This window comes from Lepus europaeus, unplaced genomic scaffold (genome assembly GCF_033115175.1).
Source record: "Lepus europaeus isolate LE1 unplaced genomic scaffold, mLepTim1.pri SCAFFOLD_28, whole genome shotgun sequence".
Taxonomy (NCBI): domain Eukaryota; kingdom Metazoa; phylum Chordata; class Mammalia; order Lagomorpha; family Leporidae; genus Lepus; species Lepus europaeus.
The window spans coordinates 2,823,900-2,851,240 of NW_026909158.1; the positions used below are offsets into that span (position 1 = coordinate 2,823,900).

The 27,341-nt window shown below is 45.3% G+C and overlaps 1 pseudogene; it reads left to right on the forward strand.

The window, feature by feature from the left end:
* Positions 1-229: 229 nt before the first annotated feature.
* LOC133754682 (zinc finger protein 658B-like) overlaps positions 230-27,341 on the forward strand; it is a 661,399-nt pseudogene continuing 634,287 nt past the window's right edge.

Genomic DNA, 27,341 nt, shown 5'->3' on the forward strand with positions numbered 1-27,341 from the left:
CTCAGAAGCCATTGGAGGGTGAACCAACGGTAAAGGAAGACCTTTCTCCCTCCCTCTCTCTCTCTCTCACTGTCTAACTCTGCCTGTCAAAAAAAAAAGAGTACATAGGAAAAGTAGTGATTTTTCAAAGATTTCTAATTCTAAATGTTTGAAATAAATTTTGTTGTCACAGGGATTGGTGTCATTTGAGGATGTGAGTGTGGACTTCAGTCAGGAAGAATGGCATAAAATGAACCCTGCTCAGAAGACCCTGTACAGAGATTTCATGCTGGAGACCTACAGCCATCTCGTCTCAGTAGGTAAGCAGACCTTATTACGTGTCTCCTTGTAGAATATATATCCTTTCTTTTTCTGTTAACTTTTTTTAAAAAAATATTATTTATTTATTCGAAAGGTAAAATTGGAGAGAGGGAGAGGCAGAGGCAGAGAGCAAGAAGTCTTCCATCTGCTGATTCACTCCTAAAATGGCCACAAAGGCCAGGGCTGGGCCAGTGCAAAGCCAGGAGTCAAGATCTTTGTCCTAGCATCACACATGGGTGCAGGGGCCCAAGCACTTTTCCAGGCACATTAGCACAGAGCTGGATCAGAAGTGGAGCAGCCAGGACTAGTTCTAGTACCCATATGGGATGCCAGCACTTTAAGCGACAGCTTAACCTGCTATGCCACAATGTTGGCCCCAATATACATCCTTTTTAAAAATTATCATGACATATGGGCCCTTATAGAGATTAATATTGTACTGGCTTTGAATTAAGAGGTCTAAGGTTAAGAGACAAAAATGATGGTTTTATCCCATTGAAAACTTTGCCATGTTTTTGAATCTTCAGAATCCCAAAAGCCCATGAATCTCATCTATATATATTCTCAATTATTCTGTTTATAGGATATTGTGTTACCAAACCTGATGTGATATTCAAATTGGAACAAGGTGAAAAGCTGTGGTCCTTGGAGGACAAATTGCTAAACCAGCAGGAACCAGGTGAGTGAACACTGACAGAAAGAGATCTGGGGTTGTTTGACCTTAGAAGAACACTTTTGTTAGTTTATTTTTTAATTATTGAAATAGTTATTGAAATATAATGCATGTATCATATAATTCCTTATTTAAAGTACAAAGTTCAGTGACTTGGCATATGCACAAATTTATACAAACATCACCACAGTCAATTTTCATCACTTCAGAAAGAAACCTGTATCTTTCAGTTATCACCCTTCTAACCCCTAGCCTCTCTGGTCCTAAGCAATTACTAATATCCTTCTGTCTCTACATTTGCCTATTCTGGACATTTCATATAAATGGAATTATATAACATTTGATCATTTATTACTGGTTTCTTTTGCTTAGTTTACAAGATTGATATGTATCAGTACTTCATCCTTTTGTGGCCAGATAATATAACACTGTATGGACATACCACATTTTGTTTGCCTATTCATTAGTGATTTGCCTTTTGGCTGTTGTGAATAAAGCTGATATAAACATTCATTTACATGTTTCTATATGGATATATGTTTTTATTTTTCTTAAGTATATACTTAGGATGAAACTGCTGGGTGATACAGCACCTCTTTGTTTATATCTTTGAGGACCTAATTTTTCTGATTTATACACATCCTCACCATAGTAGGAGATTTTATTCTAACCATTCTTATGGATATGAAGTGGTCCCCTTGTGGTTTTGATTTATATTTCTGTTAGTCTGCTGGAGCTTTCATAATAAAATACCATAAGCTGAGTGGCTTAAACAACAGAAATGTATTTCTTACAGTTGTATAGGCTGGAATTCCAAGATTAGGGTGCCAGTAGGTTGATTTCTGATAAGGCCTCTCTTTTTCTTTTCTTTTTGAAAGATTTTATTTATATATTTGAGAGGCAGAGTTACAGATGGTGAGAGGGAGAGACAGAGAGGAAGGTCCTCCATCCATTGGTTCACTCCCCAAGGGGCTGCAATGGCCAGAGCTGAGCCAATCCAAAGCCAAGAACCAGGATCTTCCTCCAGGTTTCCCATGTAGGTGCAAGGGCCCAAGTGCTTGGGCCATCTCCCACTGCTTTTCCAGGCCATAGCAGGGAGCTGGATCAGAAGAGGAGCAGCTGGGACTAGATCCGGCGCCCATATGGGATGCTGATGCTGCAGGTGGAGGATTAACCTACTGTACCATAGCACCAGCCCCAGGCCTCTTTTTCAATTCTACAGTCACCTTCAGACTGTGCCTTCATATGGCCTTTCCCTTATGCACATGCAGTTGAAGAGAAAGAATATCCTAGTGTTTCTTCCTTTACTTACAAGAACTCCTGTCCTGTAAGATAAAGCCCCACGCTTATGACCTCATTTAAAACCATACTTCCTCATTACACTTGAGGGTTAGGGCAATAACATGAAATTGGGGAGGAGACATAGTTCAGTCCATAAAAATCTACTGGATCAGCCAGTGCCATGGCTCACTTGGCTAGTCCTCTGCCTGTGACACCAGCACCCTGGGTTCTAGTCCCGGTTGGGGCGCCGGATTCTGTCCTGGTTGCTCCTCTTCCAGTCCAGCTCTCTGCTATGGCCCAGGAAGGCAGTGGAGGATGGCCCAAGTGCTTGGGCCCTGCACCTGCATGGGAGACCAGGAGGAAGCACCTGGCTCCTGGCTCGGATCAGCGCAGCACATTGGCCATAATGGCCATTTGGGGAGTGAACCAACGGAAGGAAGACCTTTTTCTCTGTCTCTCTCTCTCTCTCACTGTCTAACTATGCCTGTCAAAAAAAAAAATCTACCTGATCACTTAGGACAGCAGTGACCTTTTTATATGCATATTAGCCTTTGTCTATGCTATTAAGCAATCTTGGGAATTTTCAAGTTACATTTTTAAATTATTTATTAAAAGAAAGTAAAATTATCAGAATTATTAGGAATAAAGCATACTTACCAAACATTTTTGTTATGGAGAAATATAAATAAAGGGCATAACATAAAGGTTGACATAATTTACATCAAGTCTATCTTCCAGTCAATGCAAATAATTGGATTAGTTGAAAACAATATCTCTAAATAAGTGACTTAGAAAAATTGTAATGAAAGATGTTGAATTAATAAAATAATTTAGGACTCATGTCCTGTTATTAAGATTTTAACTTAGGGAATAAGTGCATTAAATGAAAAGAGTCCCTTTTAGCTCAAGAGCACAGATTATAGAAAACCTTTAAGTATTTTAATGACTAAACCAAAAAGTATGTCAGTGTTCATAAAATAATGGAAAGAGAATTGGAAATGAAAAAAAAAACTGGTGTTAAATTGGAAATGGCATAGAAAATTAATTAATTAAAAAATTATGTAGGATCTCTGTCTTTAATGTGCTGCACACTGTTATTTAATGCTATAACTAGTACTCCAACAGTATTTTTTAAATTTTGTGTTGCTATATGGGGGCAAACTGTTGAAATCTTTACCTAATATATACTAAACTGATCTTCTGATATAAAGAGAATTGAAAATGAATCTTGATGTGAATGGAAGGGGAGAGGGAGCGGGAAAGGGGAGGGTTGCCAGTGGGAGGGAAGTTATGGGAGGGGGGGAGCCATTGTAACCCATAAGCTGTTCTTTGGAAATTTGTATTCATTAAATAAAAGTTTAATAAATAAAAAAAATGGAATTCTAACGACCTAAAACTCAGTAGAATTAGGAACTCATACTGTCTCCTCAAATAAGGAACTCATAACTCTGTCTCACCTGAACATTAAATAAACACCCCTACAGAAGGTATTAGTGACATTTTTATTAAAGTGGACCATACATTCCATTGTATGCCATCTGCAAAAAACAAACCTTTCAAGTTCCTACAAAATAATCATACAATATTGAAAATATAAATTTTAAAGAGAATCACCACAAATCTTACTTGAACATAGTTTGTAAAATCTAGAAATTAATAATTGAGTAAACAAAAACACATGAAAAATTTTCTAAGTTATCTTTTAAACATTGTATAAAAGGAAATCAAAACCAAATTTATATAATACTTAAGAAATTATAAATGTAACTGCAAATTAGAAACCTTCAAATGCAGCCAAATTAGTGAGCATTGATTAAGCAGGAACAGTAACAAAAGTACATTGATGAAAACAGAAGACTTTGAAAGTAGAATCAGAAATTATTACATTGTAAACTGAGAAACAGAATGTTCTTAGAATAAAAAATGAGCTGACATTGTTGTGCAGCAGTAAAAGCCACCACCTGCAAAACTGGCATCCCATACAGGTGCTGGTTCATTTCTCAGCTGCTCCTCTTCCAAACCAACTCCCTACTGATAGCTTGGGAAAAGCAGTGGAAGATGGCCCAAGTGTTTGAGCCTCTGCTACCCATCCAGGTGGGAAACCCAGATGAACCTCCTGGCTCTGAGCTTCCACCTGGCCCAGCCGTCACCACTGAAACCATCTGGGGAGTGAGCCAGCAGATGGAACATGTCTCTTTCTCTGTCTCTCCCCCTTTCCTTGTAATTCTGAATTTCAAATCAGTAAATGTGTTCAAAAAAGAATAAAAAACAAAAAATAGATGACAGACAAAAAAAGGAATCATCTACATATCTATCCTTAAACTATAACCTTGATTAACTTATTAATTAGAATTAGGTTTTGGAATTAGGCAGTTTTCTTATCTTATTTATTGATTTTAAAATGACCTTTTTAATCCTCACAAAACAAGTATTGAAGCATTTTAAGGGACTGTGTTGAATTTATAAATCAAATTAAGGAGAATTGTCATCTTAGAATTTAGAATTTAGTTTCCCAGTCCATAAACAAAATATACCTCCCACTTATTTAGGATTTCTTTCATTAATGTCTTGTGGTTTTCAGTATACTATACCAAGGCTTTGGTGCTATGATAAATGATACTGTTTCTCTCATTTCAGATTCCAGTTGATTTGTTCACAGGTGTAAGATTGTTTGTAGACCACATATTCTGCCCTTGTTAAAAATTCTTACTAGGGAGTAAGCATTTGACATAGCAGACCATATTAGAGACCTGCTTCTGATTCCAGCCTCCTACTCATGTATACCTGGGAAGCACCAAGTGATGCCTCAAGTAGTTGAGTCTCTGCTTCCTTTATGGCAGACCTGAGTTGAGTTCTAGGCCCTTGGCTTCAGCCTGGGCCAGTCCTCGGAGCACATCAGAGAATTCACACTGGAGAGAAACCCTTTGAGTGTAATGAATGTGGGAGACCTTTTGCCCATATTTCTGTACTTAGAGCACATCAAAGAATTCACACAGAGGAGAAACCATACAAATGTAATGAGTGTGGGAGATCTTTTACATATAATTCAGCCTTCAGAGCACATCTGAGAACTCACACAGGTGAGAAGCCTTATGAATGCAATAGCTGTGAGAAAACTTTTGCCCACAATTCAGCCCTAAGAGTACATCAGTGAAAACACACAGGACAGAAGCCCTATGAATGTAATGACTGTGAGAAAACATTTGCACATAATTCAACCCTCAGAGCACATCAGAAAATTCACACTAGAGAGAAACTCTATGAATGTGGTGAATGTGGAAAAACATTTTCCCAGAAGACACACATCAAAGAATTCACACAGGGGAGAAACCCTATAAATGTAATTAAAGTGTGGGAAAACTTTCTCACAGAAGTCATACCTCACTGGACATGAGAGAATTCATGCAGGGGGAAAAAACCTTATGAATGTAACATATGTGGGAAAACTTGTGTCTATAAGGCTGCTCTCATAGTGCATCAAAGAATTCACAAAGGGCAGAAACCCTATGAATGTAATGCATGTGGGGAAAGTTTCTCCCAAAGAATATACCTTTGTGCACATCAGAGAATTCATTCAGGGGAGAAACCCTATGAATGTAATGTCTGTGGGAAAACTTGAACAGATAATTTGGCCCTCAGGGGACATCACAGAATTCACACAGGGGAGAAACTGTATGAATGTAATGAATGTGGAAAGACTTTCTCAAAGACATCACATCTCAGCGCATCTGAGAACTCGCAGAGGGGAGAAAACCTACAAATGTAATCAATGTGGCAAAACTTTCTCAGAAAAGTCATATATTAGTGCACATTAAAGAATTCACACAGGGGAGAAACCCTATGAGTGTACTATATTTGGAAAAACATCTGCCCATAATTCAACACTCAGAGTACATCAGCGAATTCACACAGGTGTAAAGTCCTATGAATGTAGCGAGTGTGGAAAAACATTCTTCCAGAATTCACACCTTAGTGCACACCAGAGAATTCACACAGGGGAGAAACCTTATGACTGTATGAATGCAGGAAAGCTTTTGCTCAAAATTCAACTCTCAGAATAAACCAGAGAAATCACACAGGAGAGAAAGCTTATGAATGTGACAGATGTGGGAAAGCCTTTGTCCATAAGGCAGCTCTCAGAATACATTGCACCAGATGCACACCAGAGAGAAAACTAATGTGTAAAGAATTTGGGAAGTCCTGAATTAGTTCAAGTGTTATTAGGTAACAGAGAGTGGGGGAATTCATGTCATGAAGATGGATAAATGGTGCTACATAACAAACATGGTAGAATGCACAGTGAAAGAAGCTTGAGCACAGAACTGGATTCTCCATTTTACATCTTTACAAGTTGGTTTTCTTTTTTCCCATGCATTAAGTTTGTAGTCTGTTGAGCTCTTACAGCTGTAGTCTATTAAATGCATATATTTGATCAATTCTTTGTCCAAGTAGGTTGAAATCTTATGCATATATGTCCAAAAACTAGAAGGGATCAACTTATTGTATGTGAGAGACTTAACATGAGGAGAAAACTTTGTATTAACATCTTGAATAGTCAGAAGCCTTCTTTAAAAATCAGGGAGGTCTAGGGGTAGGCCTTGTCATGCAGTGGGTTAAGCCACTGCGTGGGATCCTGGCACCCCATATAATAGCCTGCTCAAGTCCTGTCTGCTTGCAATCCTGCTCCCTTCTAATTCTCCTGGGAAAGCAGCAGAAGATGGCCCAAGTGTTGGGCTGCTTTCTCCTACACAGGAGACCCAGATGGAGTTCCCAGCTCCTGCCTTTGGCCTTGCCTATCCCTGGCCATTGCAGCCATCTGGGGAGTAATCCAGTGGATGGAAAAAATGTTCAATAAATATATCTTTTAAAGAATCAGGTAGGACTCAGGGAGAACAGAAGACTTTATAAAAGTGAGCTGCATTAGACATCAAGTAATTATAGTAAAATTCTATATGTTGTATAAATGACTGTTTTCCACCTGTTTTCAGAAAATAATTTTCTGAGAAGATTTGTCAATCTCAGAATCAGGGATAAAATTACTAAGAACTGATGTACTAAAATAAGTACTTTCATATAATATCAAAAATTCTATATAAAATTACAAGAAAATACTTACAGACAAATTCACTGTAAAAAGTCTTTAAAGTGAAAAAAAATCACTTGAGGGGGTGGAGCCAAGATGGCGGTAAGTGCTTTAGTGCTTTAGTGTGCCTTAGTTTGGGAAAATAAAGTTTCATAAAAGTGGAATTACTGTAGCCTCAGGAAAAGACTCAAGAAAAAAACTGCAGATGAAACACTTCCGGATCTAGTGGATGTGAAACAGAGGACTTACAGGGAGCCCACCGCGTGGAAAACCAACCAAGACGAGCCAAGCGGCGGGAGACGAGCCAGAGCCACAGAATCTCGCCAGCGTGGGAACTGGAGGGGGGTAAGACAAAGACCTCAGAAACCCGAGACATTGGGGGGGGGACAGAGGCCTCTCCCTTCACTCACCAAGCAAAACAAAGAGCACCGCGATTTTACATATGTAAAGCGCAGCCAAACTCAGTAACTTTAGTGAAACTGGAGAACACAGTGAGGGCTGCATAAACTCTTTGTGTGGTCCCAGGGGTAGATCAAACGAATACTCACAGAGGCCAGATTTCAACTACCCTCAACTCCACTCCCAACTGAGTCAAAAAAAAAAAAAGAGAGCGAGCGAGCCAGCAAGGAGCAAGTGAGTGAGCAATCTGGGAGAGTGTCTCTTTACACAGCCTTAAACCTGAAGAATCAAGCATAGCTTTCTGGCCACACCCATCACAGCCCCTAAGGCTCCAACAAAGCAGACAGCTCACTTAGAGGAATAGTATAACGAGAAAAAAACACCACAGCAAAAAAAAAAAAAAAACAAACACCATAAATTATCTCCAACATGCCAAACAACAAACATAGAAGCTGAGGTAACAAGAGCAAGGAAGACACTATGACGCCCCCAAGTGAACAAGACACGCCAATGCAAGATTATGAAGATAAAGATATAGAGGAAATGCAAGAAGCAGATCTCAAAAAATTGATAAGAACATTAGGAAGTTCTCAAAAACAAATTCTTGAACTACAGAAACCCTTAATGGACAAGATAGAAAATCTCCCGTGAAAATGAAATATTAAGGAGGAATCAAAATGAACTGAAACAACTAGTAGAACAGGAAACTGAGATAGTGACAAAAAAACACAATGAAATGAAGAACTCAATAGATCAAATGGCAAACACATTAGAGAGCCTTAAAAACAGAATGGGTGAAGCAGAAGAGAGAATATCGGAATTAGAAGACAGAGAACAGGAAAGGAAACAGTCAAATCAAAGAAAAGAAGAAGAAATCAGAAATCTAAAAAATACTGTCAGGAATCTACAGGATACTATTAAAAAACCCAACATTCGGGTTCTAGGAGTTCCTGAAGGCATGGAGAGGGAGAAAGGATTAGAAGGCCTTTTTAGTGAGATACTAGCAGAAAATTTCCCAGGTTTGGAGAAGGACAGAGACATCCTAGTACAGGAAGCTCATAGAACTCCTAATAAACGTGACCAAAAGAGATCCCCACCACGGCACGTCGTAATCAAACTCACCACAGTGAAACACAAAGAAAAGATCCTAAAATGTGCAAGAGAGAAACTCCAGATTACTCTCAGAGGATCTCCAATTAGACTTACAGCTGACTTCTCATCAGAAACCCCACAAGCTAGGAGAGAATGGCGAGATATAGCCCCGGTACTAAGAGAGAAAAACTGACAGCCCAGAATATTATATCCTGCAAAGCTCTCATTTATGAATGAAGGTGAAATAAAGACCTTTCACAGCAAACAGAAATTGAAATAATTTGTCGCCACTCGTCCAGCCCTGCAAAAGATGCTTAAAGATGTGTTACATACAGAAACACAGAAACACGGTCACCAATATGAAAGAAGGTAAAGGAAGGAAACCTCACAGCAAAAGACCACAAGAATCTCAAATCAGATATTAGAAAATATCTTTGGCAAATGGCAGGGCAAAGTTACTCCTTCTCAATAGTCACATTGAATGTTAATGGCTTGAACTGTCCAGTTAAAAGACACCGATTGGCTGATTGGGTTAAGGAACAAAACCCATCTATTTGCTACTTACAAGAAACTCATCTTTCCAACAATGATCCATACAGGCTGAAAGTGAAAGGCTGGAAAAAGATATACCATGCCAACAGAAATGAAAAAAGAGCGGGCGTAGCCATCTTAATATCGGACAACATAAACTTTACCACAAAAACTGTCAGGAGAGACAAAGAGGGGCACTATATAATGATTAAGGGATCCATTCAACAGGAAGATATAACAATTATCAATGAATATGCACCTAATTACAGGGCACCAGCTTATTTAAAAGACTTGTTAAGGGACTTAAAGGGAGACTTAGACCACAATACAGTAGTACTGCGGGACTTCAATACTCCACTCTCAGAGATAGACAGATCAACAGGACAGAAGATCAACAAGGAGACAGCAGATTTAAATGACACTATAGCCCAAATGGATCTAACAGATATCTACAGAACATTTCACCCTATATCTAAGGCCTTTACATTCTTCTCAGCAGTACATGGAACGTTCTCTAGGATTGACCACATACTAGGCCATAAAGCAAGTCTCAGCAAATTCAAAAGAATTAGAATCATACCATGCAGCTTCTCAGACCACAAAGGAATGAAATTGGAAATTAGCAACTCGGGAATCCCCAGAGCACGTGCAAACACATGGAGATTGAACAACATGCTCCTGAATGAACAATGGGTCATAGAAGAAATTAAAAGAGAGATCAAAAATTTTCTGGAAGTAAATGAGGATAACAGCACAACATACCAAAACCTATGGGATACAACAAAAGCAGTGTTAAGAGGAAAGTTTATATCAATAGGGGCCTACATCAATAAATTGGAGAGGCACCAAATAGATGAGCTTTCAAGTCATCTCAAGGATCTAGAAAATCTGCAGCAAACCAAACCCAAACCCAGTAGGAGAAGAGAAATAATTAAAATCAGAGAAGAAATCAACAGGATTGAATCCAAAAAAACATTACAAAAAATCAGCCAAATGAGGAGATGGTTTTTTGAAAAAATAAACAAAATTGACACCCCATTGGCTCAACTAACTAAAAAAAGAAGAGAAAAGACCCAAATCAATAGGATCAGAGATGAAAAAGGAAACATAACAACAGACACCACAGAAATAAAAAGAATCATCAGAAATTACTACAAGGACTTGCATGCCAGCAAACAGGGAAATCTATCAGAAATGGACAGATTCTTGGACACATACAACCTACCTAAATTGAGCCAGGAAGATATAGAAAACCTAAACAGACCCATAACTGACACAGAAATTGAAACAGTAATAAAGGCCCTCCCAACAAAGAAAAGCCCAGGACCAGATGGATTCACTGCTGAGTTCTACCAGACATTTAGAGAAGAACTAACTCCAATTCTTCTCAAACTATTCAGAGCAATCGAAAAAGAGGGAATCCTCCCAAATTCTTTCTATGAAGCCAGCATCACCTTAATTCCTAAGCCGGAAAAAGATGCAGCATTGAAAGAGAATTACAGCCCAATATCCCCGATGAACATAGATGCAAAAATACTCAATAAAATTCTGGCCAATAGAATGCAACAACGCATCAGAAAGATCATCCACCCAGACCAAGTGGGATTTATCCCTGGTATGCAAGGATGGTTCAACGTTCACAAACAATCAACGTAATACACTACATTAACAGGCTGCAGAAGAGAAACCATATGATTCTCTCAATAGACACAGAGAAAGTATTTGATAAAATAGAACACCCTTTCATGATGAAAACTCTAAGCAAACTGGGTATGGAAGGAACATTCCTCAAAGCAATATATGAAAAGCCCACGGCCATAATCCTATTGAGTGGGGAAAAGTTGGAAGCATTTCCACTGAGATCTGGTACCAGACAGGGATGCCCACTCTCACCACTGCTATTCAATATAGTTCTGGAAGTTTTAGCCAGAGCTATTAGGCAAGAAAAAGAAATTAAATGGATACAAATTGGGAAGGAAGAACTCAAACTATCCCTGAGGAAGAACTGCTAAGATCAATCCCATTCACAATAGCTACAAAAACAATCAAATACCTTGGAATAAACTTAACCAAGGACGTTAAAGATCTCTACGATGAGAATTACAAAACCTTAAAGAAAGAAATAGAAGAGGATACCAAAAAATGGAGAAATCTTCCATGCTCATGGAATGGGAGGATCAATATCATCAAAATGTCCATTCTCCCAAAATCAATTTATACATTCAATGCAATACCAATCAAGATACTGAAGACATTCTTCTCAGATCTGGAAAAATTGATGCTGAAATCATATGGGGAGACAGAAGACCTCGAAGAGCCAAAGCATTCTTGTACAACAAAAACAAATCCGGAGGCATCACAATACCTGATTTCAGGACATACTACAGGGCAGTTGTTATCAAAACAGCATGGTACTGGTACAGAAACAAACGGATTGACCAATGGAACAGAATAGAAACACCAGAAATCAATCCAAACATCTACAGCCAACTTATATTTGATCCAAGATCCAAAACTAATCCCTGGAATAAGGACAGCCTATTCAATAAATGGTGCTGGGAAAATTAGATTTCCACGTGCAGAAGCTTGAAGCAAGACCCCTACCTTCCACCTTACACAAAAATTCACTCAACATGGATTAAAGACTTAAATCTACAAACCGAAACCATCAAATTATTAGAGAGCATTGGAGAAACCCTGGAAGATATAGGTACTTGCAAAGACTTCTTGGAAAATAACCTGGAAGCACAGGCAGTCAAAACCAAAATTAACATTTGGGATTGCATCAAATTGAGAAGTTTCTGTACTTCAAAAGAAACAGTCAGGAAAGTGAAGAGGCAACCGACAGAATGGGAAAAAATATTTGCAAACTATACTACAGATAAAGGGTTGATAACCAGAATCTACAAAGAAATCAAGAAAATCCACAACAACAGAACAAACAACCCACTGAAGAGATGGGCCAAGGACCTCAATAGACATTTTTAGAAAGAGGAAATCCAAATGACCAACAGACACATGAAAAAATGTCCAGCATCCCTAGCAATCAGAGAAATGCAAATCAAGACCTCAATGAGGTTTCAACTCACCCCAGTTAGAATGGCTCACATTCAGAAATCCACCAACAATAGATGCTGGAGAGGAGGTGGGGAAAAATGGACAGTAACCTACTGTTGGTGGGAAGTCAAACTGGTTAAGCCACTATGGAAGTCAGTCTGGAGATTCCTCAGAAACCTGAACATAACCCTACCATACAACCCAGCCATCCCAGTCCTTGGAATTTACCCAAAGGAAATTAATTTGGCTAATAAAAAAGCCATCTGCACATTAATGTTTATTGCAGCTCAATTCACAATAGCTAAGACTTGGAATCCACTCAAATGCCCATCAACAGTAGACTGGATAATGAGATTATGCGACATGTACTCCATAGAATACTATACAGCAGTAGGAAACAATGAAACCCGGTCATTTGCAACAAGATGGAGGAATCTGGAAAACATCATGCTGAGTGAATTAAGCCAGTCCCAAAGAGACAAATATCATTTGTTTTCCCTGATTGGCGACAACTGAGCACCAAAGGGGAAACCTGTTGAAGTGAAATGGATACTATAAGAAACAATGACCTGATCAGCTCTTGTCCTGACTCTAGATGTACAATGTAATACTTTATCCTTTTTAGTATTTGTTGTTGTTGTTGTTGTTGTTCTAGTACTAGTGGTTGAACTCTGTAATTAACACACAATTATTCTTAGGTGTTTAAATCTTAACTGAAAAGTGATCCCTGTTAAATATAAGAGTGGAAAAAGAGAGGGAGGAGATGTACAATTTGGGACATGCTCAATCAGACTTGCCCAAATGGCGGAGTTATAAATATGCCAGAGGATTCCAATGCAGTCCACTCAGGGTGGCATGTACCGATACCATCTCACTGGTCCAAGTGATGGGTTTCAGTTCACAATTGATGGCTCTGATAGGTCTGGGAGTCAAAGGGATCACACAGGCAAGACAAGTGTCTGCTAATACTAACTGATAGAATCAAAAAGGGAGAGAAGGATCCAGCATGGGAAGTGGGATACACAGCAGACTCATAGAATGGCAGATGTCCTAAGCAGCACTCTGGCCTCAGAATCAGCCCTTAAGGCATTTGGATCTGGCTGAAGAGCCCATGAGAGTATTGTAGGCATGGAAAGCTAAGATACCATGAAAAAGAAAAAAAAAAGAAGACCTAAATGAAAGATCTCTGCGAGTGAGATCCCAGTGGAAAGAATGGGGCCATCAAAGAAGGAGGTACCTTTCTCTGAAGGGAGGAGAGAACTTCCATTTTGACTATGACCCTGTCAGAATAAGATCAAAGTCAGCGAATTCTAAAGGCTTCCATAGCCTTGGCAACTCATGACTAGAGCCTAGGGAGATTACTGACGCCATAAACAAGAGTGTCAAATTGTTAAGTCAGCAACAGGAGTCATTGTGTACTTACATCTCATATGGGAGCTGTCCTTAATGTGTTGTCTAATGTGCAGTGATGCTATAACTAGTACTGAAACAGTATTTTTACACTTTGTGTTTCTCTGTGGGTGCAAACTGATGAAATCTTTACTAATTATATACAGAATCGATCTTCTGTATATAAAGATAATTGGAAATGAAAAAACAAACAAACAAACCTGGTGTTAAATTAGAAATGGCATAGAAAATTAATTAATTTAAAAAAATATTATGTAGGATCTCTGTCTTTAATGTGCTGTACACTGTTATTTAATGCTATAACTAGTACTCCAACAGTATTTTTTTCACTTTGTGTTGCTATATGGGTCAAACTGTTGAAATCTTTACTTAATATGTACTAAACTGATCTTCTGTATATAAAGAGAATTGAAAATGAATCTTGATGTGAATGGAAGGGGAGAGGGAGCGGGAAAGGGGAGGGTTGCACGTGGGAGGGAGGTTACTTTGGAAATTTATATTCATTAAATAAAAGTTTAATAAATGAAAAGAAAAAAAAAACCTGAGTCTTGATGGACAGTATCCCTGGACAATAAGAAGTTTTGAAGATGACACAGCTGTGCACTTAACTCTAAGTCAGGCTCATACACTCAGAGAAGACCAGGGTGACAGTTACACTGGACCCTTCAGTCTTCGTGCCAGGCCTAAATAAATGGGCAGAGCAGCAAAGAAACAGGCCCTTGAAGGGAAAAGACAGAATGTGGCACCAAGGTGGCAGCCTAGGGGCAGTGTGGGATGCAGGGCTAAGGAAGTGCTAGGTGAGGGCTGAGCAACTTTCCCAGGAAGACCAGGCCTTGGGAAGCCCTGGGCTCCTCCATGTGTTTTGAGCAGGGGAAAACTCATCGCTGAGGAGCCATGTATCTGATCCCAGGCTGTGGATGGGTCTTAGGTTGTTGCTGCCATGGCCAGGGTGGAACGGGCAAGAGAGGCATATCCTGGAGCCTGAGGCAGGGAGGGGCTGTAGGGGCAGGCACATCTTCTGTTCTTCCTTGTTCACCTCCCGGGTCACAGCAGATGGCAGAGTTGGAAAGAACTGATAGGTGGGGCCACCACCTAACACGGAGGGAAGAAGCCATTTCCCAGAGAGTCTTTGCTCTCCCAGGCTTCCTCAAACCCAGACCAGGTCATTAGGGGCTGTATAGCCAGCTGCCTTGTGATCCAGAGCAGGGGTTAATCCGGGCTACTTCTGTCCCCATCATCATGGGGCCATTGTCTCAACCTCACCCATGAGTGCTGCACTGAGGGCCACAAGAGTACATGAAGGGGTGTGGATTCCTGTCCTGCCAGGCCCACACACCTCATGTAACCTATGTGCCTGCTAGTATGAGTGAGCTGCCCCATGGGGCTGGGCTCTCTGCATTCTTCCACTCTCACCACCAAAACAGCCCAGCAATGTATGGTGGGAAAATTGAGGGACACCTGGTGGCATCTCAGTGCAGCAGGCATGCCATGAGGTGACAGTGACAAAGACACGAACTAGTATTTTGTGCTTCAGACGAGGAGTTTCTAGTCCTGGGGGTCTTGGAGCATGTGCATCTTGGGCACACAAGTGTAATGCAACAGAAGAACACGTGAGCATCCTAAAGCAGAAGAGAGCTCACCCTCCCCTGTGTGTGCAGTGAGGAGGCAGCCTGAGCTGGAGCCCATGAGTCTGGGCATAAGCTGCTGGGTCCCTAACTTCTGCTGAGCCAGTGGTGACCACAACAGGCCAAGGTGCTGGAAGGGCTGAGCTGCTGCTAAGAGTGACCCCTGCATCCCTCAGGAGTGGGTGTCCTTGCGATTGGCACTATGGGCAGCTGCAGGCTCCTGACCCACATGTGCTGTCCCTGTACTTTTTGTCAGCAGCAGCCGGTGTTACCAGCATGTGGACCAGGTGCCGGTGCAGAGGATTTCCCAGTGCTTTGTGCCTGAACCTCTTGTCAGTGGCCAGGACAGAGTCCTTGTTCCTGCTCTGGACAGTCTGGGTTCTGACAACTTAGACTCCTACACTGGTGGCGGTCAGCTGTGCTCCACTGCCCACTGGCAAGGATGACTGCCTGTGCCTGACACCTAAAGCACCATTGAGGAGTAGCAGGAACAGAGCAAGAAGGGACAGCTGGGTCAGCAATGCTGGTATGGGGCCTGTCAAAGGACAGGAGGTTGCACCCCCAGGAGTCCCAGTTCAAGTCATTGCAGGGGCGGCAGTGGACTTGGGGACCTCAGGAAGATGGACAGGCAGGTAGGGGGTTCCCTGTGCCATCTTGTATTCAAATAAAGAGGCCTTCACAGCTGTTCTATAATAAAATTACATCGTAGGAAAAGGAGGAGGGACAGGAAGTACAGGTTTCCTGGGACTTTGGACCTTTCCAGTAAGTGGTAGAAGGCACCTGCACCACTGGTTCATGGCACCCCTCCAAGCCCTGCCATCTCTACCTGGGCCCCAGCCCCACTTCTGGTGCCCTTTAATGAAGCCAGGGCTGACTACCCTGACTTCTCCCACAGCAGAGCACTAATTATGACTGGTTGGCAGGATTCTGTGATGTCACAGTCACTGAGGACTGCACATCTGGGGTGTGGGGCAACCAGTGGCCAGTAGTGCATCTACTGCCAAACTGACTTGTTGTTGGTAGCATAGGCAAGAGGCATGTTTGGTAGAAGTGGACGGATTTGCAACAGAGGTCAGTGGGACTTATTCTCTGCTTGCGCTGTAATGTGAGGAAGGTTGTTCCCAAGAGGATGGCACTGGTTTCAACCAACTGTTTTCCATGTGTGATGTCACTGAGCTCTCAGTGGTACCCCTGTATGCACAACATGTACAGTCATCTCAGTCCTCACCATCTGCTGGTCACGAGTTGTGAATGTGCCTTTGTGTGAGTCCATGTTGACAACAGGTCAAAGAGTAGGTGTTCTGATTAGCTGTTATCTATGGTAGGGACAATGAGGCTGGATCTAAGAGCTCCAGAGATGTGGGAGCCACGAATGGGGCAGGCAGACCCCTGTGCTTGTGCTCCCTGGAGGAGCATCCTTCTTAAAAGCAGGGGAGGTGAGACAGGGATTATCCCTACCTCATCTTCCCTAGTCCTTGTGCTCTGTTTGAGTCATCCTCCTAGGACCTGGCCACCAGGTTCTCACCTGTCTGTGGGGCTGTCTCCCCCACCCATGGGGAAGGATCTCGGGGGCAGCACTTCCTGTGGGCTCTCCTGTACTGAGGCACTATCATGTCTGTGTTTGACAGGAAGGATGTGAATGCCCTGAGGATCCAGAGGGCCCAGAATTAGCACTGATCATCGTCCAGTATGAGCAGGGTGCTGGGAAAAGGCAGGTCTCTGCCTTGGGTGTTGTGCTTGTGAGAGCAGGACCCATCCCTCCCTGGAAACTAAGAGGAGGGAGGGTGGCTCAGCTCTCCCAGTGACTGAGCACCCTGGGCTTCTCACATGGGTCCGCTGGTGGCTCAGGGATGCATAGAAGCGGCACTGTTTGAACCTCATGTAGAGGACAATGAGAGCTGTTGCCTCGTCCCAGACAGGCTTGGATTCCTGCAGTGAGTCCTCCACATCCCAGCTCACCCAAGGGCAGAGATTGGTTTTAGAAACCCTCACCATGAGGCAGCACACCTGTCCCCAGGTCCTGCCCTGAGCCAAGCAGCTTTCACAAGTAAGGTAAGCATTTGCTAGAACTGAATGACCCAGCGAGTGACTTAGGACAACAGGCAAGGATGGAGTTGGATGTGGGGTTGGCACTGGGCATTCATTCTGAGGCCTGCTTCTGTTAAGTAGAGGAGGCAGTCTGAGGGTCTGGCCCTGCTCCAGGGGATACAACCTGGACAGAGCTGTGTCCACAGGGTCAGAGCACCAGCCTGGCAGGTGAGCCATTGTCCAGCAGGTGTGTGAATCTCAATGGCTGTGGTAAAGGCTTATTGAGGCTGGGCCTGAGGGACAGCCAGGGGTGTGGCCCCTGGGGTTATGATCCCACAGTACAGACTAGGGTAGGGTGGATTGTAGCTATGGGCCCTCCCCCTAGGTCATTGCAGGGTGGAGTGGGACCTGGGGGCAGAGGCCAGGCTTGAAGACTGTTCCCACAGTGGTCTAGAACAGCAGAGATGCCCTGTGGTTGGAAGGTGGGCTTCAGTGACCAGGAAAGAAGAAGCTCCGGACTGTCTCTGGTCATGTCTCAGCAGTATGCCTTAGAACTGGGATTAGGGGGTTCTGGCTCCACATTGTGACAGAACCGGGAGATAAAGAAGGGACCAACTGATGAAGAGATGGCCACGATCTCGGCTGACAGAGGGGTGAGGTGGGGAGCAGGCACCTCAGGAGGCTGTGCACAGGGGAAGAGGGTGGGTGAGGGGGAATTCTGGGGCAAGGGTGTTGGTCCCAGATGCCATGAACCAGAGTGCAAGCTCACAGAACTAAGCAGCCCTCAGGCAGGCCAGCCAGGCTCAGTTAATTCCAGGGTGACCTTTTTGGAGAGCTGATGTCAGAAGACAGCTTCCTCACCCCTGGGCAGCCTGTCTCTTCTCAGGAGAGCAACCGCACAGTAGCTGCTACACACCCAGGAAGATGTGCCTATGACAGGCCTGGAGACCCCTACTGACAGGGAAGTCATGTGCCTGGCCCTGGGCTCCCTGTGCTCAATGTCACCAGCCCCTTCTAGGTGTCTGCTGGCTTGATGGCCACAGCCTCCTTTCCCTTCTCAATCCCCTGGGCTGAGATGATCTTGTTGGTTTTACCCACTAGGGAGGTAGAAATATCTGATCTTGTCACCTGTCCTCAAGTCTACTGCCCTTGCTTTCCAGTGAGCAAAAGCTGCCTGGGACAGCACCCAGGAGGCAAACGTAAGACCAAATCCTTTCTGTGGGACAGTCATCCTGGAAGCAGAGCTGGGCAGGGGGAACGTGGGTCTCAGCAGTTGTTACATGAAGAGACATAAGATCCTGTACATGCAGAATTTACACAGCCCCTGCTGAAATCTTAACACACTCATCTGTCCCTAAACTGAGCCACAGCTCTGGGTTCTCTGCCTGTTGACTACCATAACCAATTAACATGATTGGGATTGCCTGACTGTAGCTCAGGGGCTCTGCCCTGAGGACAAGGTGTGCTTGGGTCAGAGTTCAGGGCACTGCTGTACTCCCAGAAGATCTGGGGCTCATGGCTTGTGCCTTTTCCAGTTCCTTCCATTTGAGTGCCCACACATTCCTGAGCTTCATCCAAAGGCCACTCTCAGAGGCCTGCACCTGAAATCACACTATTTTCTTTCCTTTTCCAGTGTAAACGTTATGAGTTCTACAGACTCCAAATGTAGGTGAAAATGCTGAAAAATTATAGCAAATATTGCAGCAGTGAGAAGGTACCATGGAGATGAAGGCCCCTTGGGACCACTGTGAGCAGAGTTGAGATGACTGGTGCTATTGCCGTGCTAGGCACCTCCTGCATCTCAGATGCCCAGAGGAAACTGTCCAGCCCCTAAGTACACAGGTCATCCACACCCCTTTCCCATACATGAAGGACATGGTAAAAAATCTGATGTCACTGCTGAAGACAGTTCTAGATGCAGGGCCTGGTGCCTGGTATGGAGCAGTCAGTGCACCGCAGAGCCTGTGCCTCTGAGACTTCAGCCCTCTTGTCACTATAGGTCTCACAGATCCCCTGGCTGCTAAGACAGCATGGAGCTCCTGGCTTCCCACTCCTAATGCCACATCCTGTACAGCCTCCTCAGAGAGGGCATGTCACCACCCACCAGAGGTTCCTCTTTCCTCTACTTTCATCATAGATTCTACAAAGGAATCCCTGCCCAGGCTGGAGGGAAGGTGTGGGTCCTGATTTTGGATGTGCACAACAACAAGGCCCAGAATTTGGGCAAATACATGGTATGGCTCTGACTCACCTTAGGGAGCCCAGTCTGCTCAGGCCTTGTCAGGAGTCTGTGTCTCCCATGGTGGTGGTGGGGGTCTCTCATTAAGATCTTGGAGGCCTTCTCCCCATCCTGCCTACCTCTCCCTGGACACTCCTCAAGGTCTCTTCCATGTCGCCCCAGACCCAGCTGGGCCTGGACATCTGTGCTTCCTGTCTTTCTCCCTATTTGGCTTACCAGGGCAGCTTGGTGCAAGGCGGGCTGGGAGAAATTGCTAGGTTCATGATGGGCAATGGTCTCTTGGCAGGAGATCACAGTAGTGTGTGCTATAGACCCTCCCCATACTCTGTGCTAAGAAGGTCTGCACACACCTGGCCTGCCCTCCCCTAGGTCTGCTCTCACCTGGGCCTGCCCATATCTGGCCCTGCTTTCATGTGGCCCTTGCCATTGCTATTGCCAGGAGTGGCTGGTCCAATTGTCAGACTCAGTTCTCAGCTGCTGCTGGGATTTGTGGGTGCTAAGGCCTGAGTGAGCAGAGGGTTGGCAACTGCAGCTGGCTCTCATATTCACTGGCTACCATCAGGTAGCAGGGCACAACTGGCATGGCCAACTGCACCCTCCACCAAATCTCAAGTTTGGTGCTGGCCCTGGAGGCTGGACCTGGTGATAGTCATTGCCCAGGATCAGCTCAAAGACAAGGGCAGCTTCTTATGTCTTGATGGGCCCCTCCAGCAGGGGCAGCATTGAGGAGTGTCAGGGCGTGACTTACTCCTGTAGGGCAGGGCCTGGGGTGCCCATGAGGAAGATCTGAGGCCTGATTGGGTCCAGGCTGAGTCTTGCAGGGAAGTATAGTATGCAGGCAGGGGGTAGTGCACAGGGCACTTACAGAGCCCCTGAATGATGCTGACCACAGGGGGTCCTCAGTGGTCTTCTCCGCCGTGATGCTGGCACATTGTGGGGGGGGGTGGTTTGTAGGCACTAAGGTGAGTGAGGACCCATGAACCTCTCTCCTCTTGAGACCCTGAAGGGAATGAGCTTCCTGCAGAGATCTCTCTCACCAGGAAGAGCTGATGTGGATTTGGGATACATGTGTGGCAGAAGGGGTTTTATAGTTTTAAAGGTGGTTCCTCCCTCTTGGACCTGCCCTGCAGGAGATGAAGGAGCAGGCCAGGCTGTGATCAAACCAGATCCAGAAGACTGACTTGGCCATGACATCGACATTTAGAAATTACCTGATGTTCAAAAAAGATATGGAATCAAGTGATGGTATGAGTTGGAAGGGCCCCAGAGGATGGGGAGGAGCAAGAGTCCTGGGGTACGTGGGGTTCCTGGGAGAGACTTGGTTACAACCCTAAGCATAGTTCATTTAAGACAGAAAATAATGGATCCATGGGCCTCTTTTTTATTATGTATTCTTTACAAAAGACACTTTGGAGAGAATGAAATGAAAAGAAACACAATGAGAGACAATATTAAAAATGATATCTAATAAAAAGTTATATTTCTAGAATATACAAAGAATCCTCAAACTCAATAACAAGAAAGCAGTGGACAGCCTCCCAGCACCCTAGGGATACAGGCTCAGGAGGGACACTTCGTGAAAGCACACACAATTCATCCAATCGACATATGAACACACGCTTAGTACCTAAATCACAATCGGTACCAGTACACAGCTATTAGAAGCGATGAAATGTAACCACTGAGGATACCGGGTGCTCTTGGGAATGTGTGGTGAGCACTACTCTGGTTCATTGCTAGGAGCAGCACACAATGGTCCAGGCACTCAGCAGCACAGCAGGGTGGTTTCTCACAGATAAACACAAGCCTTCCACATTAACCCACAACACACATGTACATTTACCTGACCATTAGAAAACAGGTGCACAGAAAACCCTCATGCAAGAATCAGTGTTGTACTCACAATCAGTGCTCACAATCACAAAACACGGGAAGCAGCCTGGATGATGTTCAGCAGGAAATTGTTAAGTAATCTCTGTTACATCTAAATCTTAGAATAGCATTCAGGACAAGGCACAGGGCTCTGGGCCAACCTGAATGAATCTCAAGTACATCCTGCTAGGAGAGAAGTGTCCCTCAAAGTCTACACAGGCTGCAATCCACCCATAGGACATCTGCAAGGAGCCAAGCCCAGGGCAGAGAACAAGGCATTGGTGGCCACAGGCTTGTAGGATGTGCAGAATTTGGCCACAGAGGGCCCAGAGGAACTGGTAGGCCAGATGAACTTCTCTCTGCATGACTGAACTGGCTCTTGGAAGGCTAACTCTCCATGGCACTGAGACCCGTGGAACCCTGACACTCCCACAACAGGACACTCCCCTGTGCACCTAAAGGAAATGAAATTTCACGCAAATGCACCCCTGAGATTTGTGCGTATCATTGTAGACAGCTCTCACCTAAACAGTAGACTAACATGCAGGTGCCTTGAGGACATCATTGCTTATTTTTCAGAGAATTTCATGGACCCTGCATGTTGCTATCAGATCTTTTAGGCAGAGCTGCACTGAGAGCTTCAGCAGGAAAGCAAGAAGCATAACCTTTGTCTTCTCTCTTCCAGGCGATGGACTTTGTTTGAAATTCTAATGGCCTTCTCTGTGTACAACACTGTCAGTATTCCAGGATAATAATCCCAGGTCCTTTCTCAGGCTGAGTACCCAGGATGTCCCTTTTGAGAGAGTTCCCAGCCTGGGTTGAAGGTGCTTCTCCCAACCAAAACTCAGAGTCAGAAGCCCTAATGACTTCCTTGGACTCAACCTCAAGTTCTGGGAAGAGAGTGAAATCTGTGCTAGTCTCCAAACCTAGGAGCTTAGCAGCATTGGGATGCTCCTTGAAGTACAGGCATTCCACAAATGGAAGGATGAGATGTACAATTTGCTGTAGTCATCAAAGTTGAGTCTGGGTCCTGCTGATGCCATTGCACCCATCAGACATGTGGCAGGTGCCAAGGGCTTGAATACCACTCCACATAGTACCACTGCCATGCTGACCCACTCAGACCTTTCCAATGAGGGGAGCAGGTTCAGAACACCATGGGTGACCCCAGCAAGGCCTGTGTACCCCATCCTTCTGACCTGCCACTGTCAACCTTGCCTGGTGTCCTGGGGGATGGCACTCAGAAAGCCCAGGACTGTATACATAACAGACTCATGGCTCCCTGAACAGGCCCTTGGTAGCACTTCCTGAGTTACTTTCTCCTCACATGAGACCACCAGGACATCATCTGTAGAGCACAGGGATCCAGGGGCTGCCATGGAAATGGAGCCTGGATTTCCATAGCAGACTTACCCATGCTGACATCTTGGGGGTGCATAAGTGTCCTTGCCTCTGGTCTTCCCCTTGCAATCTCTAAGCTTAGACCCTGTAGGATTCTCTCCAAGAATTTTGTTAACTGGTATGGGCTCCAATTCTTGAAGTCCTGATACCCAAGGCATCAGTGAGGCACAGTGTCTGCATTCTCAGTATTAATGGACCCTTCAGGCTGTGACAAGTCCTGCCAGAGAGCCTGGGCATCCCACGTGTGATCATCCTAGGTAGGCAGACATCACTAAAAGGTATTCTAGGTTCTTGCAGGTGGTGGACTATAGCCATGGCCTGAGCCATGTGGTGGCCCTATTGTTGATGTGGCTGAATGCAGAAGAGGCTTTTTGGGCCCTGGTCCAGCTTATGGAGAATCACAAGCATGCAATGCATGGTAGGTGGGTGGTAGTGGTGGGTCAAGTGCATATAAGTCCACAGGTGGCCACGAAGCCAAGTGACTGGGCTTTGTCCATCATTTGTTCCAGTAGGATAATCTCTCTTTGGGAGGGTTCCCTAGAAGGAATGGCTGGCAGATACCTCCTATACCGAGCCATACTCCTAATATTCCCATCATCCAAAGGCCCCATATTCTGTATGTGGAAAACTACAGGCCAATGGGTCCTGTCCTTGTCTGGTTACTGATGTCCCTACTGGCCCTTCTGCCTCATTTCTCTCTACCTAGACTACCACCTACAAAGCCACTCCCAAGGAACTTCCTGAAGGCTACAGCCCCCTGTCCAGTCACACCCTCCTTACAACAGAGTGTTGGAATGGCCATGAAGCACCCAGTCTGGCTGTAGTCACCCCAGCAGTCACGAGGGGGCAGCCTGGACTGGACTGGACCCCATATATTATCCCACCTGTACCCAGCTTCAAATGTGGCCCCTCTGCCATGACCAGGTATATTCCCACATGCCCTTGTTAGTATCTCCCCTGACCCGAATTCTTGGGAAGACTCTGCACTATGCATTTGGTTCTCTAGCCTCCCTGGAAGAGGCTCTGATGTGAGTAGGGGAGGGAGCTGATATTCCTCAGGTTTATACAAACTGGGTTCACCAAAACTGGAGAGATTACAGAAACATGTAAAATATCGTACACTATGCATTCCCCTCACTAGAGAAACATTTGGTAAGTAAAGCATCTTCTTGCCTCCTCCCAGGGGCTGGATAAACATGGATGCAGAGGTGGGGAACGGGAGGTACACAAATGTGTCCTTATTCCTTCTTGGGTCGTGTGAGGCCATAGCCTCAACAAGGCTTTCCCTGGTTTTATTAGAGCCTACAGCAGCGTGGGCCTTTGGTTTGCTTTTCCACCACTTGGTCTGCCAGAGTTTGCATAGATTTAAGGGAGACACTCTTTCCATGGAAGAGCGGATTGATGGACATGTGTCCCTTCAGGAATCTGCACGGCTGTGAGAGTAGATGCACCTGCTGCTTGGCTTCCTACACCCTGGAGATTTTACTATAGGACTCAGATTAGTGGGAGTTCTAGGCAGGTCCTAGGCCCTGAGCTCCTCTGTCTCTTCTATAGAAGAAGGAGGAAGTATGCCTTAGGGACTCCACTGCCCACTGGTTTACTCAGTGCCTTGTGGATGTAGTAAGTGTCCCCAGGGACTCATCGCACAGAGAAGTTCTTGCCCTAGTTCCTGGCTCTCCTGCCCTGGTGTCCTGTGGCTCTCAGGAGGACTGAGATCTTGCAGCCCCAGCAGACACAGAAGGGTCCCTGCTGTGTAGACAAGGCAGGCCCTGCCCAGCAGGGGGTGGACCAAGCTGAGACTGAGTCCTGGGGCCAGCAAGGATGTGACAGGTCCCATCAGGACATGTCTGGAGGCCTGGCAAAGCCCAGAGCCTTCCAGGAAGAGGCAGGAGATCCATAAGGCCCTGAGTGTCACAGGGTGGTGTCAGGGCAACCTGAGAATTGACTCTTTGCCCAGGTCACAGGGGAGTCTGGCATCTCCAGAGTGGTTTCTAAAGTGCACAATGCAGTTTTAGTGGCCTCCAGGGTCCTGGATGTCCTGAACAGACCTCAGTGCTCCTGCTTTCTGGGTCTGTGGCACCCTGAGTGGACTAGGATGTGGCCATTACACATGGCCCCACTGACCAATGAAATGAGTCCCCCACCCCCACCCCAAGTAGGAGCTCAGGAATTCTTATTGATGCAGCCTCTGGAAAGTCCCCTTGTGCTAGGGGCAGTGACACTGCACACCCACCCCACTGTGGGCTCTGCAGAGGCCTGGGTCAGTGGAATCCTCCAATGCCTGCTCTCCCCCAGATGCTGTTCCCCATGGCAATAAGAATATGGGATATTTACATCCTGGAAGGTGAGCATGTGCTCACTACCATGGCCTGCATGGCCCTCAAGTTTCATAGAAGTAAATCTTCAGGGCCCACAGAGGCCAGGGTACTGAGAATGGAAGAGCTGGGGGTTCCCTTCATATCTCTAGTGAGCAGGGCTTGAGGGAAGGACAAGGAGTTTTGCAAGTGCTGTGTCCCCTTGGGGAGAGCGCTGTGAATTGCCCTGTTGAATCCCCACCCCAGCAACCCACAATCCACAGGGAGGAATGGACAGGGATCCTTCCCCAGGAAGGAGCACCTAGAAACCCCTACCAGTGCTTTGCTTGACATCCAAGTGTGTCCAAGGTGGGCCTGCAGACTCTGTCCAGTGCAAGGAAAGGGATTGGAGCAGCTGCAGTTGCTGTGTCATCCCTGGGGCCCCTGCCAGCCTGACACCCACAATTATGTCTAGAGTGCTTCCTGAAGATACCTGGGGACAACCTCCAGGAGTTCCTCTGGGTGACCCTGAAGCAGACCTGGGCCCTGGATGAGGATATGACTCTCAGGCAGCTCCAGGTCTCCACATGTGAGCTGGGGAAGCTCCAGTGCCTCCTTCCTCCCCAAGGTGGGCCTATCAAACAGTTGTGAGTAATTGAATTACCCCAGCCCTGGCAGCCCCACTCCAGGGCCTTCACCTCTTCCTCATCCTCCTTGTTTTACCTCTGCTCCACAGTTCTGCTTTAAGAAGCTTCTGATAGCAAGGCCAGGTGGGGCCTTGGGCAACTTCCAGACCTGCTCCTGTTGTGGGGTTCGGGGGTGGTTTGTGGGGATGACAGCCCTCCCACCACAACTCTGGGGGCAGCACTGTGGAGCTATCCTCAAACCCCTGCTTGTGGCCATCACTCCTCAACTGACCTCCACTCTGAGTTGGAGTCCAATCCTGCCTTGAGTTTCCCCACCTGGGACTGGAGCAGGGGTTCTTGGCTCAGTGCACCCAGGAGCCCTAGCACATCTTGACCCCATTCTCCACCAAGATGAGAAATGTCTCTGCCTGCCTCAGGGACCCTTTCCCTATTGACCCAACACAGTTTCTGTGCCTGATTACCACAGCTGTCTTCAGACAGAACCCTCATACAGCTGTCTTCAGACAGAACCCTCATAGGACAGGTATGGGCAGGGTTCCTGCCTGTGTGTGGGTAGGTCTAGCGGAAGGTGGGCAGTGGAAGATCCTGTGCTGTGAGTGCCAAAGTCAGTTGGGAATTCAATGCTTTGTAGCCATCTGAGGAGAACCTGGAAGCCCCAGGTACTCTGACCCCATTTGTGGGGGCCAAATTTCACCCTAGTGAATAGGGGTGGGCACAGAGGCAAGGACCCATGGCAGAATCTAGAGTTAGCTGAGTGTAAGCATTTGCAGTCCTAGCCTTGTGCCATCAGCTTTGAGGGCACATAGAGCAGCAGGAACTGGAGCATCACCCACCTGTGGGCTCTGGCGATGAGTACCCTGTGCTCATCCCCTGCTGGGACTGCCATAAATGACTTGAGCCTGGTTCACCATGTGGAAGAGAAATTCATTTGTCAGTGTTATAGAGGCTGGCTGTGGGGACCTCAGTTGTAGGCTATTCAGGCACTGGTGAGGCACAACTCTGCTTCCAACTGTGCCTTCCACTGGGTCATCACGGGAAGAAGCAGGGAAGGCTGAGCCTCACAGTGGAAAGGGCCAGGGTTGTGCAATCAAGTAGTAGAGGCACAGGGGCAGAGGACACAGGGTATCTCTGTCACCTCTGTATAAAAAGCACTCCCCTGTCCCTGAGGGTCTGACCCAGACTTCATGTCTTCTCAAGACTCTCAGCTCATCACCTTAGTCTCAGTTCTATTCTAGCCTTTTAGGAGGGAATCAGGCACTGGTTACTCAGCCATTCCACTGTTAGGGTACAGGGAAGTCAGGTGGAGTAGGTTATGGAAACACCTCTGGGTCCTGAGTTTGATTCAGATGTCCCCAGAGATGAGTGTGTGAAGCACAAATGGTCAGGACCTGACATCTCTACTGGGCTGT